The sequence below is a fragment of the Lissotriton vulgaris genome, unplaced genomic scaffold (assembly GCF_964263255.1).
Source record: "Lissotriton vulgaris unplaced genomic scaffold, aLisVul1.2 SCAFFOLD_1208, whole genome shotgun sequence".
In the NCBI taxonomy this organism is placed as follows: domain Eukaryota; kingdom Metazoa; phylum Chordata; class Amphibia; order Caudata; family Salamandridae; genus Lissotriton; species Lissotriton vulgaris.
The window spans coordinates 561448-583880 of record NW_028241851.1 but is presented as its reverse complement, the minus strand read 5'-3'; positions in this window follow the sequence as shown (position 1 = coordinate 583880).

The following is a 22433-nucleotide window of genomic DNA, read 5'->3' as shown; positions in this document are numbered from 1 at the left end:
TGCTGTGCCTCTGACCTTTTGAGAACCAAACCCACGCAGAGCTAGCCAATCCTCTTCAGCCTCCAATGTTTCTGTTGTCTTTCGTGCAGATGATCCGGTTGCCGGTGTCTTTAACGGCTGAGAGGTCACTTGTGCCACAGCCACAGGTGCAGAAGTGGATTGTTTTGACTGGGGATGGCCTGCTGATGTACTGCCATTTCCTTCAATTTCCAGCCGTTCTGTTTCAAACTTCTTGGCTGACAAGGCTAGCCAACGTTTGTACTTTGTAACATCTTCATCACCAAAAGGAAAGAATGCTCTGCCTGCCAGCGCCTTTTTGTAGCGTGGATCCAGAATAGTAGCACAAATGTAATGCTGTTCTGAGTGGATCTTTTTAAGACGTTCATCACCTTGTAGGAGCTCTAATAATTGCTCAGCCAGAAGCAAAGAGTCTTTCTTTTTGTCATCTTTTCCAAACACAGAACACACCTCCTTCAGTTGGTCCTCCAGTATGTACAACAATGGGATAGCTTTTCCCAAATTAGAGTCCTCCTTGCTGACTGCACGCGTGAAGACCTCAAAAGGACGAAGCATGCGTGTTAGGCTTTCAACTATGTTCCATTGCGGCCCACCCATCCTCAGCTCCTCTATACCCTCTTTCAAGAAATATTGATCGAGTTGCGTATACTGCTCATACAGACGCTCAAGCATGTAGAAGGTTGAGTTCCAACGTGTTACCACCTCCTGGATGAGTGCTTTCACTGGCATTTGACATTGATATAGCATGCTCCTCAGCTGCTTCCGGGCCTTAAAAGAATGCCTGAAATGCTTGCAAATTTTTCGGCAGTTCTCCAATACACTGTACGCTGCACTGCGTTTATTACCCAAGAATTTTTGGACAACCAGGTTTATACAGTGCGCCAAACACGGCACTCTGAAATAGTAACCGTCCCTCATGGCCTTAACTATATTGGAGCCATTGTCCGTGGAAACATAACCAACCTTGCGTTTTAGTGGGGACAGACAGTTAAGGACCTTTGTGTTAAAGACATCCAAAATGTTTTCTGCTGTGTGACGTTTCTCCAAACCAAACATGGCTAGTGTTGCATGTTTCCGAGCACCTTTAAAAACAATGTTAGTGTCAACACCTGAGTTTAGCTTTGCTTTAGCCCCTGAAAAAGAGACCCAGTGTGCAGTGATGCACATGTAATCAGCGCCTGCGCCACTGGTCCACATGTCTGTTGTCAGATGTATAGTGTGAACAGCACTCTTCTGCAAAGCTGCCCCAATCACCTTCAGAACATCTTCATGTAGTGCTGGAACTGCAACTCGGGCAAAATAGAACCGGCTAGGAACCTTCCATTTAGGGCAGAGCGCTGTCACTAATTCTAGAAAACCAACCCCTTCTACAAAAGAAAAAGGGAGAAGGTCCAGAGCTAGCATTTTAGCCAGCTTAGTGTTATACAGACGGGTCATTGGGTGGTTGCGTTCATATTGCGCTTCTGTAAACAACATCTTTTTAATGTTGCCCTGGACCAATGATTTACGGGATGATGATGATCTCTTCGACCCAGTTACGCTCGCTGATGAACTTTCCCGCATTGATGTCTCACTCTCTCCCACACTCTTAGTGTGGCTCCCATGGGGTGTGCTGCTGACATGGGAACTGGGTGTAAGTGAAGTGTTTGAATCGTCTTCTTCTACCTCCTCGTCATCAGCAGATGACAAATCAACGTTTTCATTACGTGCAATTCCGGCTTTCTTGACCGCCTCTAGGTGCGGAAACCATTGGACAGCGTGCCTTCTCTCAAGATGACCTCTCTGGCCTCCGGTACCATAGTTAGAACCAAGCTTACCACGACTAAATCGAAGCTTACAAAGGCTACAAATGGCTACGTTTTCCTTTTTTGGGCAAACACTAAAGAAGTCCCAAACTGGAGACTTGAAATGTCTTCGGGGGCCGGAGGAGGCGGCGATACTGGTGGTGGTGGTCCTGCTGCTAATGACAGATGAAGTGGAGGATGTGGATTGCCGAACTTCAGTACGTTTTGCACTTTCACCACCACGAATTGAGGTCGAGGACGAGGTGGGTACCTTCTTGCGAAGAAATATGGAAGCGGTAGGTTTTGGTGTACTACTTAACTCCAAATCTAATGATTCCATTTCCATTGCCTCCTCGCCGACATCATCATCACGCTCAGCAGCTTCTCGGGATAGGGTCAAAATGTCTCTTTGCTGCATGCCCGGTGGGGCTGCAGTGACCTTTGTGATGACTGGCTCGTCGTCATCGTGAGAGGCTTCATCACCAGCAGTATCTGTCACTTCTTGTTGAGCCTCATCACACTCCATAGGTTTGAGTTTTTGGACGACCTTCCTTTTACGCTTAGGTACCGGTGTCAGATCATGGTGTGCCTCACTGTCAGACCGCAGTTGTGGTTCCCAAGACAGATCACTTGCATCAGAACGAGGTGGGCTTGAAGAAGATGTAGACACCCCCCTTGATCTTTTCCTTGCTAGGGATGTGGAAGACAATGAATGATCATCAGGAGGAGTGGCTTCCAATGATACCTCAGCTTCATTGTCGATTTCCAAATGTGCCCCTACTTCGGGAGGAACAACTATTGTGGGCACTTGTGAACCTCCCTGCACCTTTGCTTGCGCATCTCCTTTTGCTGCCTCTCCTTCCACATGTACTTGGGCGTGTACTTGCACATGGTGTTGGTGTTGCGGCTGTGGTTGTTCAACACTTGTCAGATGAGTTACAACAACCTGTGTTGATTCAGGGACATTGCTGCTACTTTCTTGCGATGAGCCAACATCACTGGTCGATGGTGATTGGAGAAGTACACTGACTGCCTCTGAAGCACTCAAGGGCTTTGACTTAAGTTGGCGTGGTGGTGGAGGCACTGAACCCAATGGAGCAGGGGTGCTGCTCTCAGCTTGGTCCCCAGCAGATCCTGCTGCTGCAGGCGTACTTTTTTTTTTGCTCCCAAAAAAAGTGGCGGGTGGCACACCAGCCTCCTTGGTAACTTGCTTCTTCTGCTCCTTACTAGCAACTTTCTTGCTAGAGGAGCTACGGAGAACTTTCTTTGGGGGCGGGGCCATCTTCTTCAGAGCAGGTCAGACAGCAGGCCGCAGTTGCACGAATTGTAGAGTTGTCTGAGGCCAGACGTGACGTCGCGTGACGTTATGCTGCACACACAAACCGCTGCAGGACTTCTTCCTGGCACTGGTGGTTCTCTTGAGTCTTGTGCACCTAAAAAAAATGGAAGACAGAGGAACATCAGTTCAGTTATAGAGCACAAAAAAATCGAAAAACACTGCAAAATCAGCACAATCCCAATCCATCCATGCCCTCCATAATGTTTAAATTCAAGACAACCCACAGAAAGACTAGGCCCATGCAAGACTCACTACCCCTGGGCATAAATAAAGGTTGAAAAGTAGGCAAAATGGTTGGAGGCCTAACAACAAAGCCTGCATTTAAAATGGCCACTTGCCTGCCAGCACATGGCCAGTGCCTGTAGCTGCACTCAAAATGGCCACCAGCCACATGGCATGTCCCTCCCCATGAACACCCCCAAAAATCGAAAAACACTGCAAAATCAGCACAATCCCATTCAATCCATGGCCTCCATGATGTTTAAATTCAAGACAACCCACAGAAATACTAGGCCCATGCAAGACTCACTACCCCTGGGCATAAATAAAGGTTGAAAAGTAGGCAAAATGGTTGGAGGCCTAACAACAAAGCCTGCATTCAAAATGGCCACTTGCCTGCCAGCACATGGCCAGTGCCTGTAGCTGCACTCAAAATGGCCACCAGCCACATGGCATGTCCCTCCCCATGAACACCCCCAAAAATCGAAAAACACTGCAAAATCAGCACAATCCCATTCCATCCATGGCCTCCATGACGTTTAAATTCAAGACAGCCCACAGAAAGACTAGGCCCATGCTAGACTCAAATACCCCTGGTGAAAAGGCCACAAGTACAGGCCCAAAAATCGAAAAACACTGCAAAATCAGCACAATCCCATTCCATCCATGGCCTCCATGATGTTTAAATTCAAGACAGCCCACAGAAAGACTAGGCCCATGCTAGACTCAAATACCCCTGGTGAAAAGGCCACAAGTACAGGCCCAAAAATCGAAAAACACTGCAAAATCAGCACAATCCCATTCAATCCATGGCCTCCATGATGTTTAAATTCAAGACAACCCACAGAAATACTAGGCCCATGCAAGACTCACTACCCCTGGGCATAAATAAAGGTTGAAAAGTAGGCAAAATGGTTGGAGGCCTAACAACAAAGCCTGCATTCAAAATGGCCACTTGCCTGCCAGCACATGGCCAGTGCCTGTAGCTGCACTCAAAATGGCCACCAGCCACATGGCATGTCCCTCCCCATGAACACACCCAAAAATCGAAAAACACTGCAAAATCAGCACAATCCCATTCAATCCATGGCCTCCATGATGTTTAAATTCAAGACAACCCACAGAAAGACTAGGCCCATGCAAGACTCACTACCCCTGGGCATAAATAAAGGTTGAAAAGTAGGCAAAATGGTTGGAGGCCTAACAACAAAGCCTGCATTCAAAATGGCCACTTGCCTGCCAGCACATGGCCAGTGCCTGTAGCTGCACTCAAAATGGCCACCAGCCACATGGCATGTCCCTCCCCATGAACACCCCCAAAAATCGAAAAACACTGCAAAATCAGCACAATCCCATTCCATCCATGGCCTCCATGATGTTTAAATTCAAGACAGCCCACAGAAAGACTAGGCCCATGCTAGACTCAAATACCCCTGGTGAAAAGGCCACAAGTACAGGCCCAAAAATCGAAAAACACTGCAAAATCAGCACAATCCCATTCCATCCATGGCCTCCATGATGTTTAAATTCAAGACAGCCCACAGAAAGACTAGGCCCATGCTAGACTCAAATACCCCTGGTGAAAAGGCCACAAGTACAGGCCCAAAAATCGAAAAACACTGCAAAATCAGCACAATCCCATTCAATCCATGGCCTCCATGATGTTTAAATTCAAGACAACCCACAGAAATACTAGGCCCATGCAAGACTCACTACCCCTGGGCATAAATAAAGGTTGAAAAGTAGGCAAAATGGTTGGAGGCCTAACAACAAAGCCTGCATTCAAAATGGCCACTTGCCTGCCAGCACATGGCCAGTGCCTGTAGCTGCACTCAAAATGGCCACCAGCCACATGGCATGTCCCTCCCCATGAACACACCCAAAAATCGAAAAACACTGCAAAATCAGCACAATCCCATTCAATCCATGGCCTCCATGATGTTTAAATTCAAGACAACCCACAGAAATACTAGGCCCATGCAAGACTCACTACCCCTGGGCATAAATAAAGGTTGAAAAGTAGGCAAAATGGTTGGAGGCCTAACAACAAAGCCTGCATTCAAAATGGCCACTTGCCTGCCAGCACATGGCCAGTGCCTGTAGCTGCACTCAAAATGGCCACCAGCCACATGGCATGTCCCTCCCCATGAACACCCCCAAAAATCGAAAAACACTGCAAAATCAGCACAATCCCATTCCATCCATGGCCTCCATGATGTTTAAATTCAAGACAGCCCACAGAAAGACTAGGCCCATGCTAGACTCAAATACCCCTGGTGAAAAGGCCACAAGTACAGGCCCAAAAATCGAAAAACACTGCAAAATCAGCACAATCCCATTCCATCCATGGCCTCCATGATGTTTAAATTCAAGACAGCCCACAGAAAGACTAGGCCCATGCACCACTCACTACCCCTGGTCAAGGCCCCAACAACAGGTCAAAAATCGAAAAACACAAAATTTTACAAAAAAAAAAAATCGAAAAACACAGAAAAATCAGCACAATCCCAATTCATCTATGGCCTCCATGATGTTTAAGTTCAAGACAACCCACAGAAAGAATCAGTCCACCCACCACTGAGTACCCCTGGGCAAAAGGCCCCAAAACAGCCCAAAAATCGAAAATCCCAAAATTTTAGTTGCAGCAACTGTAATGCCCCAAACAAACTTACTTGTAAAATTTCTAATCCAACAGTGATCCAAAGAAAGTCAAAAAGGCCTCAAATCCAAAGATCCAGCAGCATCCACAAAAAGTAATCCTTCCAGGTCCACATCCAAATGAAAAGTGACCAGGAGATGGACAAAGCACTGGGAGGAGCCTGCTGAACAGGAACAGGAAGTTGAAGACTATGGGGCACTTCCTTCCTCCCACCCCCCTGCCCCCCTCCCCAAAATGGACTCCTCGCTAAAAAAGTGCAGGCAAATGTCAAACTAAGGAGTTATTCACATAAAAATCATCATTTCTAGAAGGTTTATGCTGCTTGCTGGTGGATTTCTTGTGCAGAATTGCAAATTTATATTTTCGCTCGCCGCATCTCAAATCTCGCAATTGCGAAGTACCGCGAGACGTGATCTCGCCGTACTCGCGTTGACAAACTATCGCTGGCAAGCCGCGATGACGTAATCGCGCTCGCCAATTCCCGCGGGATCACACAGCAAGATCCAAAATGGCGCAGCACTCGCAAACTATCGAAAAAAACAACTCGGCAAACGATGATAAACGCCGCGCGCCGCAAAAATTGTATCACCAACGCCGCGCGCCGCCAAAAAAATCCGCTGCGTGCGAATTTGCGGATTTTGCGGGAAATCCGCAAATCTCGCGGATTGCGGATTTCCCGAAAATCCGCAAAATCCGCGAGCGGAACGGATTTTCCGCCCACGCTTACCCCAGACCCTGTAACAGGGAGACTGTCTGAATGAAATGAATGAATGAATGAATGAATGAATGAATGAATGAAAATACATTTATACAGCGCGATTGCTGCCCTGGGGCGTCCAAGCGCTAGGGAACCAGAAGAGGGGGTGTAATGAGGCTGACAGAAAAAACTGGGAGGAAGATGGGGGGCTGAAATGATTACGGGGATTTGAATAGATGGGTTTTAAGTTGCTTACGGAAGGAGGCAAGGTTAGGGTTAGATCTCAGGTGAGGGGGTAGGGTGTTCCAGGTTTTTGAGGCGTTGAAGGTGAACATTCTTCCACCTGCTCTAGACCTCTTGATTCTGGGTACTTTTGCCATAAAAGCCTGGCTAGAACGTAGTTCACGGCCTGGGTGGTATTGGCTAACTAGGCTGCGCAAGAGTTTTGGGCCCGAGTCCCAGAAGGCCTGATGGGCAATGCACATTGCCTTGAAGGTGACTCTTTTCCGTACTGGCAGCCAGTGAAGGCTGGTCAGTGCCTCTCTGACTGAAGTTCTTCGTGGAATTTGCAGTAGGGTGCGGGCCGCACAGTTCTGCACCAGTTGCAACCTATTTAATGTGTACTCTGGGGCTCCCAAGTAAAGGACGTTATTTGAGTCCAGGCGTGATTGTATTATACCCTGAATAACTGTTTGTTTAGCCTCCATTGGGAGCAGGGGTAGGACCTTCTTCAATGTCCGAAGGAGTCCAAAGCAGGTGGCGGAGAGCTTTGTGGCCTGGGTGTTAAAAGTGAGGTTCTTGTCCAGCCATACCCCTAGGCTTTTGATGTTATCTTTCGGGGCCGGGGGGGGCCTAGACAGGTGGGCCATAATGACTTGAAGAAGGTTGGGTCGGCCGGGCCTAGCAGCATGAGCTCTGTTTTGTCCCCATTCAGCTTCAGTGAGGACAGCGTCATCCAGGACTTCACCTCCTCCAGACATTTGGTTAGACCCCCCGATGGAGAATGTTGGGCTTCCTGCGCTAAGGAGACCACCAGCTGTGTGTCGTCCGCATAGGAAATGATCTTAACTCCATACGGACGAACTACATCAGCCAGTGGCCTCATATAGATATTAAAAAGCGCAGGGCTTAAAGAGGAGCCCTGGGGGACTCCACACTTCATCGGTATGCTGGAGGAGACGGCTTGTCCGTCAAATACCTGGAACGACCTGTCACTCAGGAAGGATTTTATCCAGAGCCAGGCCTTGTCCACAATGCCGACATTTGCTATACGGTTCAGTAAGGTGTTATGGCTGACCGTGTCAAACGCCGCACTGAGATCAAGGAGGACCACTGCCACTGATCCTCCTTGATCGATGATTCTTCTGGACTCCTCGACGACCATAAGGAGGGCGGACTCTGTTCCATGCTAAGGCCTGAATCCTGTCTGTGTAGGGTCTAACAGCAGATTGCTTTCCAGGTAGTTGACCAATTGGAGATTGATGTATTTCTCCGCGATTTTACTTACCCAGGGGAGTAGTGAAATCGGGCGGTAATTGGCAAAGTCCGAGGGATCCAGATGATCTGAGAGAGATGAAGGACCAACTTGGTCGGGTCCTGGGCCGTCAGCAGGATGTCGTCTAGATACACGATCAATCGAATCCCCTGGCTCCGCAGGACTGCCACCGCTGGGTGTAACAGCTTGGTGAAGCCCCAAGGGGCCGAGGAAAGCCCGAATGGAAGGGCCTTGAACTCGAAGACCGTGCCCTTCCAGAGAAACTGGAGGAAACGGCGGTGAGGAGGATGGATGGGAACCACCAAATACGTATCCTTGAGATCTAAGCGGACCATCCAATCGTTTGGAAGCAGAACGTCCCTCAAAAGATGGATGCCCTCCATCTTGAAGTGATTGTACACCAACCAGCCGTTGAAGTCTTTGAGATTGATGACTGGTCGTTTGCCCCCGTCTACCTTCTCCACGAGGAAAATATTGCTGAGGAATCCGCAGGGGTGTCGCGTTGTTCGACAAATAGCCCCTTTGCGCAACAGCGCTGAGACTTCCTCGTCGATCAACTGCGCGTCTGGCTGAGAGAAGGCTATGGGGGCTTTTGCTGACGTGGTTGATCGTAGAACTCTATACAGAAACCACGTACGGTTTGGAGAACCCACGCGTCCGTCTTAATAGCCACCCAAGCTTGTGGAAAACATGCCAACCTTCCCCCAATTAAAACCTGATCCGTGGGGATCACACTTACCGTGGGAATTGTTGCCACCGGTGTCATTCCTGAAGCCTCCACATCCTCGGAAGCGCTGACCCCTGGTCGGGTAGAAATTGGTGTAGTTCGCAGAAGTATTGTACTGTCCTCTGCCGGAGCCCTGCCCTTTATTGGATTGATTCTGACTGCCACGGCCGGTCGTGAGGCCCCTACCACAACCAGCCCCTCGGGAAAAACGTTGGTGGAAAACGCTTTTAATAGTGGACTGGGCCTTGTCTAAGGAGGTGAAAGTTGAAACAAATTTCCCCAGTTCCTTGATAAATGGCTCCCCAAAGAGACCACCTTGCGCTACGGTGCCTGCCTCCGAAGAGGCCAAATCCCCCAGTTTGGGGTCCAGTTTGATTAACAAGGAACGTCGCCGTTCCGTCGAAAGGGCGCAGTTTGCGTTCCCTAGAAATATGACCGCCCTCTGCTCCCAGTTCGACAACACCTCAGGAGATATGGGGGTGCCCGACACTTTGGCCTCCTCAGCCGTATCTAGGATCTTCGTGATCGGGCCTATGGCGTCCAACAGCTTGTCTTGGAATGATCGCCAAGAGCGGTCAATCCCCTTACGGGGATCCTTAACAAACTTGGCCATGAAAGTGGCCATCTTCCCGTCCAACTCTGGGGTCATAGCTACCTTCCCCTCCAGCGTTGGACGAGGACACTCTCCTCTCAGGCAACTTCGCTCCTCCTTCTCTAGGGGTTTGCGGAGGCGGCCCGCCACAAACTGCGCGACCTTGTCCCCAGGCGCCCAAGCGGCCGACCGCGGATGAATTATCTCATCCGGGTCGAGCATGCCTGAAGTGTCCTTGGGTAACTCCGCCGCAGACGTGGATGGTCGCCAAGAACGCACTGAATCCTCGTCATCCTCATCAGTATCCGTGGGGGAGATTCCTCCCGGGGAGGGAGGGGCAGTCCCAGCCGAGGTTGAAGGGTCCTGAGGCGGGAGTGACACAGGGGCAGGCACGGTCGCCTTAGCTAGAAAAGCGTCCTGTAGGCGCTCAAAGGCGTCCTCATCTACACCCTGCGCACCTCCGGAGCCTCCGTCCCTACAAACCCTCTTAGGCGCCAGTGGCTGTCCAGGGTCAGAGACGGGCGTCCCTACAGGGCCTGGCGCCAACTTAGCACACTCCTCCACTATGCGGGCGGAGAGCCTGTCCTCCATAGGCCCCACAATTTCCTGCACACAACGATAGATCGACTGATCCACAGCAGCATAAAACTCATCATCCTGTAGGTATTGATGAGATTCCTCCTCCTCAACGTAATACCCCTCAGCCATGATGCACCTGGTGCCCAGATATAAGTATAAGGAAAACTGAGGGTATGGTGGCGCTCAACGTACCAAATATGGGCCAACCGGAGGCTAGCAACGTTTGTATGCCGGTGGAACCTGGCAGTCACAGAGGCAGCACCAGCCTCCACAGCGGGCCGACCCTCTCACAGAGACCGGGTCACACCGCCTCCCAGCGCGCTCAAGTGGGAAAAATACCTCAGCAGCGGCAAAGCCGTATAACGGTGTTCAAACCAGCCCGTAGGCGTCAGCGCGGTTGAAACTGCCGATACAGACCCCAGCGGGGCGTTCAAAGATGGGACAATACAACCCAGCAAGGGCGTCAGGGTTAGGCGGTAACAGGGCTCCGGCGCGACTCCTTCTCCCCAGCGCGGCTCCAGTCAGCGAGACGGAACCGCGCTCGGGCAAACGAGACGCTACGGCGCCCTCTAGCGGTACAACATACACCGCTGCACACACGGGGACATCGCGTAAGGGGCGAAAGCGTCCCCGGGATGAGGGGCTCTGTAGAAGGAAAAACCCAATCAGAACATACAGAGCCCACCAAAAGCACAGATAGAAAAACCCTATGCATTAAAGGAGTTACACATCACAAAGAAATCTCCATACACAACTCTGTGAGAGAGAGGAAAAATAGCACTTAACTGGCTGCGAAGCAGCGAAGAAAGAGGAGGAGTTCACGAGATGGACGCCCTACCTTGGCTCTATGGACACTATAGAAGGACTACCGAGTGTTGGACTGATGGGAGTTGTAGTTCGAAGTAGATGTTGTTATTAGGTTTTTTCCTGACTATCTCTGTGTTGGGGATATAAATGAAAATTTTTCAAGTTCTGATGCTTTTCTGGCTGCTATGTGGTTTTATGTGAATAAACAGCGAAGAGAGAAAAGCATAATCCGAAGCCTCCGGTCCTGACATAGAATTAAAAGTGCATGGCGAGGGATCTAGTCATAGTTACTTGAGATAACTATAACTGGTGAATTTCTGTGTTTTGTTTTAGTTTAAAACATTATGTTGCTTCTGAAACTTCTGAATTTCACCTATTAACTTTACATTAACCTTCGTTTTTTTCATGTAAACCAAACCCTCACTCCGCAAGACCTTTTTCTGTGTGCAGTCGGGATTTGGAAACATGGCCTGGCCTGTTCCCTCCCCTGCATCCAATGACCCCCTCAGGCATTAACCCAGCTGGTTCACAACCCCCTTTTTATGTGGGGGCGTGGGGCTTCCATGGATACGTGGAGCCATGTGACACCCAATGTTAAACCTATGGGAATTCCCTCCAGATAGGACCGAATATCCTGAGGTGTCAAGTTGGGTGTTGCTTGGATCTGCGGATCCAAGGAACACTCCCCCCCCCCCAAATGTTTTTTTTTAATTGGACCCCAGGCTGGTGCCTCTGGGAACCCCCACAAGTCCTATGGGATCTGGGTGCCCCTGCTCTTCCCCCTCATTAGTTATTTTATTTGGAGGATCAAGTCCTAAGATGGCGGATGCACCTTTTCCTTCAGTTTGATGAAGCCAATCACAATGCATGGTTGAGTGTGTGGATTAGTGAATTATACCGTTTTTGAGCCTTAATTGCTCAAAAACAACTGACCAGATTTACTCCAATTCCTAAATAGCACTCACTCCTTCTGGGCCAAGATCTATCTTTCTGTCAAATGTAGCTGTGTCTATAGTTTTTATGGAAAACATGAATGGGGAAAATATGTTTTACGACCTACATTTTTCTCGGCCCCCACTTGAATCAATCAATCAATCAATCACTGCATTTATAAAGCGCGCTATTCACCTTGGAGGGTCTAAAGGCGCTGGGGGGGGGGCCGGGGGGGGGAAGGTATGTTACTGCTCGAACAGCCAGGTCTTGAGCTGCTTCCTGAAGGAGAGATGGTCCTGGGTTCGCCGAAGGTGGGTGGGGAGGGAGTTCCAGGTCTTGGCTGCCAGGTAGGAGAAGGATCTTCCTCCGGCGGTGGCTCTGCGGATGCGTGGTTCGGTGGCGAGGGCGTGGCTTGTTGATCGTAGTTGGCGGGTGGGCGTGTAGAAGGTCATGCGGTCGTTGAGGTACTTGGTGCCCAGGTCGTGGAGAGCCTTGTGTGCATGGTTGAGGAGTCTGAACGTGATTCTCTTGCTGACGGGGAGCCAGTGCAGGTCTCTCAGGTGTCCGGTGATGTGGCTGTGTCGGGGGATGTCCAGGATGAGTCCTGCGGAGGCGTTCTGGATGCGCTGGAGTCTTTTTTGAAGTTTGGCTGTGGTTCCGGCGTAGAGGGTGTTCCCTTATCTAGTCGGCTGGTGACGAGTGCCTGGGTGACGGTCTTCCTGGTTTCAGTGGGGATCCATCTGAAGATCTTGCGGAGCATGCGCAGGGTGTTGAAACACGATGATGAGACGGCGTTGACTTGTCTGGTCATCGAGAGGGAGGAGTCCAGGATGAAGCCCAGGTTGCGTGCGTGGTCCGTTGGCTTGGGAGCGGTGCCCAGGGCCAGGGGCCACCAGGAGTCGTCCCAGGCGGAGGGTGATGATCCCAGGATGAGGACTTCCATCTTGTCTGAGTTCAGTTTAAGGCGGCTGTTCCTCATCCAGTCGGCGACGTCTTTCATCCCTTCGTGTAGATTGGCTCTGGCGGTGGTGGGGTCGTTGGTGAGGGAGAGGATCAGCTGGGTGTCGTTGGCGTAGGAGATGATGTTGAGGTCGTGTTGGCGTGTGATGGCTGCGAGGGGGCTCATGTAGACGTTGAAGAGGGTTGGACTGAGTGACTTGACAGATAACCTCGAAGCTTTCCATGCGCAAACCAGGCAAAACCTAGCACTTTTTGGAAAGTTTTGTGAAGATTTCTCAAACAGCGCCAAAGTTATAAGCAATGCGAAACAGGTATTTCCTATGGAAACACGATTCTAACTATAACTACTCATATAATTATATATATTTACACATTTTGTTTAATGATGACTAAAATAGCTGACGGTGGATTCTCCGTGATCTATCTTGTAGAAACGACCTCACCCACGAAAAGGTTTTCCTAGCTCACTTGCCCTATTGAATCTCTCAAAGATGTGGCATGAGAGACTATGTCCTATGCTTCCGATAGTTCTAATGGGACAACCATCGCCGTGTGTCCGCTATCAAGATGTTTTTTAATAAATTCCAAGACTTTCAGTAAGGCTATCACAGTGCTCACTCCTTGACGGAAATCTCATTGCCGGTTGTGCAGCAGGCCAATTGATTCCAAATAGGCAGAGAGTTGTCTATTAATCAGTTTTTCTGCTATTTGTTACTGCTGCAGGCAAGAGAGATTGGTCTGAAGTTGCTCAGTATGCCTGAATCAACCATAGGTTTTTTCAACAGTGCTCGAAAAAACGCTTGTTTCTATTTTGATGGAAAGAGACCCACTTTGATTGAGGCATAATGCTGTTCAAAATGGGATTCTTCATAGGTTTGTTTTGCCAGTTGCGGCCGGCATGACACGCGGGCAGGGGTGTGGGAGGTCACGCAGGGAGAAGGGTCATGCGTGGGTTAATTTAATAGTAATGAAAAAATTAAGCTTACCTTCCTGCCCTCCAGGTCCGGTGTCGTCTCTGCTCCTCTCCTGCCACTGGCAAGAACTGGAAGCAGACAGCCAGGCTCCCACCCCTAAGCCAATCAGCGTTGTGATTGGTCGGGACTCCGCCCAGCCAGGGGCTAATGGCCCGGCAATGTTCTCCATGTAGGCTGCATTGCAACCTACATGGAGAAGGGCAGAGTGCGCATGACTGGTTTGGTAGGCCTCAGAGGTCCGACCAGACTAGTCATGCGCACTCAGTAGTGGGCACCCCACTCCTCGCTTGCCCAGCCCTGCTCGCAGAGCAAACCCCAAACAACCAAACCCTTCTGCTTTCTTGAAGTGCAAGAGCAAGAAACATAAAATGGTAGTTATGTTTCTGCTTTTCACACTGCGAGAAAGCAGTGGGGCATCACTCCTCCGCCCTAGAGGAGGAGCCGCCCCTGCTAGGTCATTGCTAAACCTTCTCCCATTTATTACAGTCATATTAAGACTTTTTGGAGCCCAATCCAAATTATTTCCCATTTTCCTTTGCATTGAATGAATATATGACTTGGTATGCCCAGACCCTTTTTCGTGGGCTAATGAAATTCGTTGACATTTTTTCACATCGAAATATTTACATTAAAATATCCTAAAAGCAATTTGGGAGCTGAGAGAAATTTAAAGGCAGTTTCTTTAATTGGATGGAGAAGGGCTTTAGGGGCTCATTACGATGGCGGAAGGCCCACCACAGACAGCCGGTCGGTGGCGGGCCTCGCGCCACCATACTGCTGTTTTTCCTCCTGCATATTATGATGTCAGGGGGAATTGTTGGGTATGCGGGGCGGACGTAAAGACCGTCCACCACGGTTCTGACAGGCGGTCCTTTTCCGTATGCCTGTTGGACCAGGAACATAGCCCAACATAGCAGGCACCGCCGTAGGGATTATGATATCCCTTTCATCCATTCTGTTTGCGGTGGACAAACCGCTGCAAATCAAATGGTGAAAATGGATTTGGGGGCCGTAGCGGGCCCCCTTGATCCCTGGGACTGGGTCAAGGGCCCCCTACATGTCCCTGCACCATGCGGCAGGCACTTCATGGTGCCAACTACATAGTGCAGGGATATGCCAGTGCCTTTATTTTTGCATTGTAGCGGGGGCTGTTGAACGCACCCCCGCCACAATGCAAAATATAGGTGATGCGACTGCCATGGTGGCGGTCGCATTGTAATTCTGATTGTTAGGAGGCCGCCTCATGGGCGGCCGGTCCCACATCCGTCCGCCATCGTAATGAGCCCCAAAGTTGTTTCTCTAGTTGTTAGTTTGATGTTAGGTAAAATCTACAATACATATTTCTTTGGGTTATTTTTAATAGTGCTACAGTTAGGAGCCTTCGCAACAGAGATTACTAGTGTTTCAAAATCTGGAAATTATTTAAAAGCTCTCTCACTCTTTACGTCATTTTTCACTGCTACTAATATGATCATTACTTTGGCCGAATGAGCAAATTTTCCCTCAACAGCATTCCTGTTATATACCAAATAATCCTTTAATACCACATTTTTCCTTTCAGAAGTTATTTCATTTTCTCTCAATTTTAATTTTAAATATTTCCAATTTCTTTTGGTATTAGCAATGTTTCAAGAAAGTAAACATATACAATTGTAATTAGGAACTGTCTAGTTTGGAGACTGAGGTCCTGGAATTAATTGCAGCTGCAATCCAATTCCAATCGTGTTCTTTTGACCTACAGGATCTTTAAATAAATTCAACCTTGGTGCGGTCTGTATGACATTGTAAGTTCATCTTCTTACTTTGTCATTCAAATATATCAAAACCTAAATATTTTGGCTCATCAATTGATTTTAGCACTGGTTCGATCACTATTCTCAAATTGGTGGCATTTGGCTAGTCACAAATGTATTCATATTTTTAGTGCAGAGAGACAAGAGCTAAGTCACTTGAAGTTATTTTCGATGACCTTGGGGAGGCATTGAAAATCGAATTTCTTTTAGACCGATTTAAAAATGGGTTTGTAGGCCAGTCTGCAAATATATCTTTAATCTGTAAATACAAGGATTAATTTAATTACATATATGCTATGATTATCTTCTTACAAATACAGACTTAACTTCTTGCTATAAATTCGTCTTTCACTTTTTCTGCTATTTCATAATGGAACTACTTCGGGATCAAGGAAGCATACGTATGCTTTTTCTGTCTCATTTCCTTACCTCTGTGTGTTTCCTTGTGTGGTCCTCTTTTCTTAAGCTCCAATTGTGGTTCCTTCTAGGTGTCTTCTTCACTTAGCTTTCTTTTTTGTTTAAACCTCTGTCTGGGGGAGGAGTCTTTTCTTTTTCAATAGATTCAAGATGTATTCCAAGAAGTGTTGTATTGCAACTCCCATGTTGGATCCTAATTTTGAGTCAATTCTGATATCGTCTGTACCCACACACCTCGTGGAATGGCCCCTACCATCATTCCATAGTATATTCCAATTTTTGCTTGAGGAATCAGTCATATAAAGAAAAGAGAATCTTCTTTGTTTTGAAGCCACTACTTTAGATCTTGGTTTTGTATGCTACCTGCTTTTGGAATGGGACTAGAAATATTTTAGCTTCTCACAGTTCAAATTGTCATGAAAACATTGAGCAAATTGTATATCCACCAGATCCTTTAGATCTGGGAGACATGGAAATGTTTCCAAAATAGATTTATATTACAAATATTTGTTTTGGGGTCACCATAAGTGTTTTGCGTTCACCTTTTCAAATATTTGCGCCCCTAGCTGATATTGAGTTCTGCCTCTAGGGTTATTTGACGTGTTTATGTTTTTTACCATCATTTGCCTTATCTTCCTGATAATCCAGGTAATTGTCTAATGAGAAAGTTGTTTATTAGAATAGGATTGTATTCCAGTCCGAACCTTAAATTGTTGTATTTTTCGGGCAGGTGGGTGGCTTTATATGGTATATAATATTTACACCATATAGCTAGCCGTGTGTAATAAATGAAAAGAAGAGTATGAGCATTCTCCCCTAATTGTGATCTGTTAACTCACAGAGAAACATTAGAGACCATTATCTCACGAATCCAAATACGCTCCTGATGCTTTTAAACTGTTAAATGCATATTTGTTCATTTTTAAAATACTGCTTGCGAAACTATCTGCATACTTGTGGCAGCGTGCTCTTTGATTGATTCGAGTGCTCTCCCCGGTCCACCGCAGCAATCTCGTGCTGTTTGTGTGGAGGGAGGCACTCACTTCCTGGTGGAGCCGCGCAGAGCGGCCATTGTGGCAGGGTGGCGCTCTAGTGCTCAACCACTTGTAGTGTATTTAAGGGCTCAGACGGGCCGACGCGTTCGAGAACAAACACAACTTCTCGCGCTAGCCCCACGAATCCAAATACGCTCCTGATGCTTTTAAACTTTTAAATACATATTTGTTCATTTTTAAAATACTGCTTGCGAAACTATCTGCATACTTGTGGCAGCGTGCTTTTTGATTGATTCGAGTGCTCTTCCCGGTCCACCGCAGCAATCTCGTGCTGTTTGTGTGGAGGGAGGCACTCACTTCCTGGTGGAGCCGCGCAGAGCGGCCATTGTGGCAGGGTGGCACTCTAGTGCTCAACCACTTGCATACGTCTATAAAACATCACGGCGCCTACGCACAGCGGGTGTGCCTAAGGCAAGCCCGTCTGCGCCCGTCTGCACCCGTCCGCGCCTGACTGGGACCTGGGGCCACGGGCTATGCTCAAAAGCATATTTATTCGGCGGGTGAGCTCCTTTCCCTTAGACCTCCACCCCACCTCTGCCCTCCCATTGCTCCTCATATACAGAGACGTACGGCTATTTACGGCATCTCTCAGGACACACTAGCTTACTCAAACGTTACATATTCCAATACTTCACTGGTCAACGATCCTCAAACAAAGCTAAGGTGCCCATACCTTAATACCAGATCTATGGTTAAGCACCAAACGGACATCTTTCTATTACTCACCACTGAAAAACCTGACATCCTCCTGGTCACTGAGACTTGGCTTTCCCAGGACTCATTGCCGGACATTTTCGCTGCGCTTCCATCCGAGTATTATATTATAGCTGAGAATCGTCCGATGGGCAAAAGGGGTGGGGGAGTAGCAGCTATTATTCGTAAAGAGTATACATTTATACAACTGCCTTCTCTGACCTTAAGTGACAAGGAGAATATAGTTATGAAAATGGACACAGCTGGCGGGGCTCTATTGGTTGTCCTGCTCTATCGACCTCCTCAAACCATGATCACTTTTCCAATATCTTTGGCAGAACAGATTGCACACCTTGTGACCAAATATCCAAAAATACTCTTAGTCGGGGACCTAAACTATTGGTTCGATAATATCATCAGTGACCCCCAGGCGCTGGAACTCTCAGAATTACTCTCAAACATCAACTTAACTCAGCATGTACATGTGGCCACGCATGAAAAAGGTCACACGCTGGACCAAATTTGGTCGCTTAATCTCCCCTGCTCATTATCATCTATTATGCCTTGCATTTGGTCTGACCACTTCCTTATTCAGTTTGCGCTAACTATTGGCGGGCATACTAAACTGCCTCCCATGGCGGGCGGAGAAATTAGGAAATGGAAAGCCATTAATATACCTGCCTTTATTAAAACACTGGCATCCACGGTGCCAGCACCCAATAAGGAGATAAACCTTATGGAAGAGGAGATCTCACACTGGCTTTTAAAGGCTACTGACTCCCATGTGCCCTTAACAAAATTCACACGTGCACGCACTAGGGATGCTCACAAGTGGTTCACCTCGGACCTTAAGAACTTAAAACTCGAGGTACGTCAGAAGGAAAGAAAGTGGAGAGCAAAATACAAGCCCCAAGACAAGGAAGAATATACCGCGGCTCGCAGAAATTATTTGAAGACCATTCTACAAAGTAAAATTGATTACTTCTCTGGGAAAATTTTAAACTCTCAAAATAAAACCAAAGACACCTTCAACATAGTAAACGATCTGTGTAATAGCGAAAGAACTGTGCTTCCTTTGACGACCTTGCAGGAACTTTGTGACTCTTTAAATGATTTCTTCATAGATAAAATTGCTATCATAAAAAAGAATATTCAAAATTCCCCTGGTGGGGATCCTATTGAAGACATTTACTACAATCTAGCCACTTTAGACACTGTACCATCTATTGATGAGAATACCTTTTCAGAACTTCTTTTGCGTGTCAAATCTGGCTTGCCCTCAGATAGCTGTCCCCCCCATATTCTAAAGGAGGTGTGTTCAGCTATTCCAACAGGAATCCTTCCTCTCCTGAATGAATCACTTATACAGGGCAAGGTCCCTGATAGGTTTAAAAATGCCACTGTGATCCCATTACTGAAAAAAACAGGAGCTGACCCTCTAGATCCAGCCAACTACAGGCCTATTTCCCTCCTCCCTTTTTTCTCCAAACTCCTGGAGGCACAGGTGTCTGTCCAACTTTATTGAAAGTTCGGAATATTTGGAACCAAACCAAGCGGGATTTCGAACATCTCACTCAACGGAAACTGTCATTCTGGCTGTCCAGGACACGTTAAGATCTAATGCCGATAAGGGTATCCATCAGGCCCTGGTGCTCCTTGATTTGTCGGCCCCGTTCGACACGGTTGACTATAACATTCTGATCGACCGTGTCGAGCAGGCCAGCCTCAGGGGCCCCGCATTGAACTGGATTGCCTCTTTCATCACAAACCGTACACAGTCAGTGAGATTAGGATCTTTTACAGCTCCCAGGATGTCATCTACCTGTGGTGTTCCCCAAGGTTTGTCACTTTCCCCTCTTTTATTTACTCTTTATCTTCGTCCACTGATTTATTCTTTAAAAAATTGCAACCTTACCCTGTACAACTATGCTGACGATCTTCAGTTAATCATTCCCCTAAATACTCCGCACTCAGCCGCCGAATGTTCGGCTGTAATGTCACATATACAGAGATGGATGACCCTAAACCATCTCAAACTTAACCCAGGCAAGACAGAATTGATCTTGCCTGGGGAAAGTGGATTGAGCTGGGGTCGACAGTTTTGGCCAACTGATATGGGAGCTCCTCCTACAAAGACCCAATCAGTTAAAAGTTTAGGGATCAGACTTAATGAGGATCTATCTCTTAAAGGACAGGAAAGAATGGTAGTTTCTTCTAGTTTTTTTCAACTCAGGAAGATCAGGAAAATTGCCCACCTTCTAACACATTCTGCACTCATTCAGGTAGTGATTGCCCTTGTCCTTTCCCGGTTGGATTTTTCTAACAGCCTTTATTTGGGTCTTCCGACTGGCCTACTAAAACGCCTTCAGATGGTTCAGAACCAGGCGGCAAGGTTCATCTGGAAGCAACCAAAGTGGCAATCAATCAGAGCTGGGTTGGAAAAACTCCACTGGTTGCTAGTGGCCCAGCAAATTGCTTTCAAGGCAGGGTGCAGGAGAAGGACCTTTCTCCTGTTGTCGCTCTTCGGATGCGGGGGACGGCGGCGAGGGCGTGGTTGGTCGATCGGAGGTGGCGTTTGGGAGCGTAGAAGTTGAGGCGGTTGTTGAGGTAGCTCTGGCCTTGGTCGTGTAGGGCTTTGTGTGCGTGGGTGAGGAGACGGAAGGTGATTCTCTTGTTGACGGGGAGCCAACATTATTCCAGAGTAATCTAGCCTTGGAGTTGGTTGATGGGATGTGTTCTTATCTAATCTTGTAATGTGTAGCTTTCCTCAAGCCTGGGGGTTGTGTTAGGAGGTGAGTGGAGTCAGGTTTTGTGCATTATGAACCTAACATACAAAAACTGATACAAAGGTGAGTACAGACACCATTGAAATAGGCCAGGCCGGGGAGGAGGAGGATCATACATAGCGATATACTGCTGCCTCTAGGTTTACCTTCCCAACTCACATTCATTCTTGTCATGAAGTTTCTGCTGCACAACATAGTGGGTATATGTCACGTTAAGGATCTATGGGCCCTTCAGGTGTCCCTTGTTAGGTATTACCTTATGCCATCATATACCGCTTTTTGCAGTTCTGCACGCATATGGAAACTACAAGTTCCAGCAAGAAAAACGTCAGGCCTCAACAAAGACGTCAGGCCTGTCAGAAGATCCTTTTTCTGACATTGGGCAATCTGGGAGTCCAGGAGCGCGGAATCCATGCCAGGATGTCAAGATTGCCACCTACAGACAATAACCCTCAATGTACATTAATTACATAGTGGCAGATGTCTCTGAACAAAAGACAAACACTGGTGCTGCTTAACTTTGTCATATTGAATTATCCACTCCTGGTTATGCCCGTAGCCACCTCAAGCAGCCCAAGGAACATCGAAGGTGAAGCTTTCCTACTATCACTGCATTTCATTTCAGTTTTTCCAATAAAAGGGGTCAACATTTGGATACTTTTACCTTTTAGGACCAAACTAAGCCTGCATATCACCATTCTTCATGCTTTGCATCCTCGGATTTGTAGTCCCACATGTTCAATAGCAGGCAGGTAAACACCTTAAGGGCCTGATTATGAGAATAGGTGTTATATATCACACCTGATAAATAACGATCCCATGGGGTATGTTATTTATCTGGTGCAATAAATAGCACTTATTACTAGTTTCTGGAGAATAACATGCAGATTTCGGTGTTTAACCCACCAAAATCTGCATGATATGGTAAATACTGCATGCTTTGCCCCTGTTAAATTTCAACAGGTTTCACTTGTCGAAATTTAACAAGGTATTTAGCACCTACGCTAATTATCGGATGTGTTAAATAAAACTCAAATGTTAAATCGAAAACCTCAGAAAACAGGGGTTTCTGCAGGAGTGGGGAAATAACAACCCACTCATAATCAGGCCCCTATAACTGAAATAGCCCAGTGTGGATGGGTGTGGTAGGATGTGAGCTGGGAGATCTTAAGCCACCAGGTCTGCTGGGTTGGATCCTGTCAAAGATAGACTCTGCCTTTCATCAACATGAGACTGGCGATGGCAGTACTTTTATTTGCGTCATGAGTGATGTGAAACACAGCTATTTAGCTATGTCTGTTTCCTCCTGTGCTGGATGCAACCGGTGAGAGGGACAGGTTTAAGCAGCAGAACATATTACCACTGCATAAGTCATGGGACAGCCTTCATACTGTGTCTTTTGTCCAGTTCTGGAGCCCTCATCTGGAGTATTGTGTCCTGCTCTGCAGTACCGGCCTCAAGTATTGTGCCCACCTCTTGAATCACCAGCCTATAGTATATTCTAAATTACATTTTCACATAACTATAATGCCTCTTTTTTTTCTTGTGAATTTCTAAGGTTTTTTTCAAATGTAAAGTAAGATATTATTACAATTCCTATAGACAAGGCATTTTATGGTTTGGTAATAACTTTGGTGCTGTTTGATTAATCTTCACAAAACCTTCCCCCTCAAAAAAGCAAATTAAATCCAACTGATTCTGGGAAATTTCAGGATGATCTATCGAGTGGGGCTGAGAACAAAGAGGGCCCCAAAAGTCAATTTCGCCATGTATTTGGAGTGGTGTCGCTCACTGGTTAGAGGCGGCAGACCCGAGAGCAGAGGACGGCCCGGGACCAGGGTTCAATTCCCGGCGCGGCAGGGTCGTGGACCAGGGTCAGCGGACTCGATAATTCTCATCTCGGTGC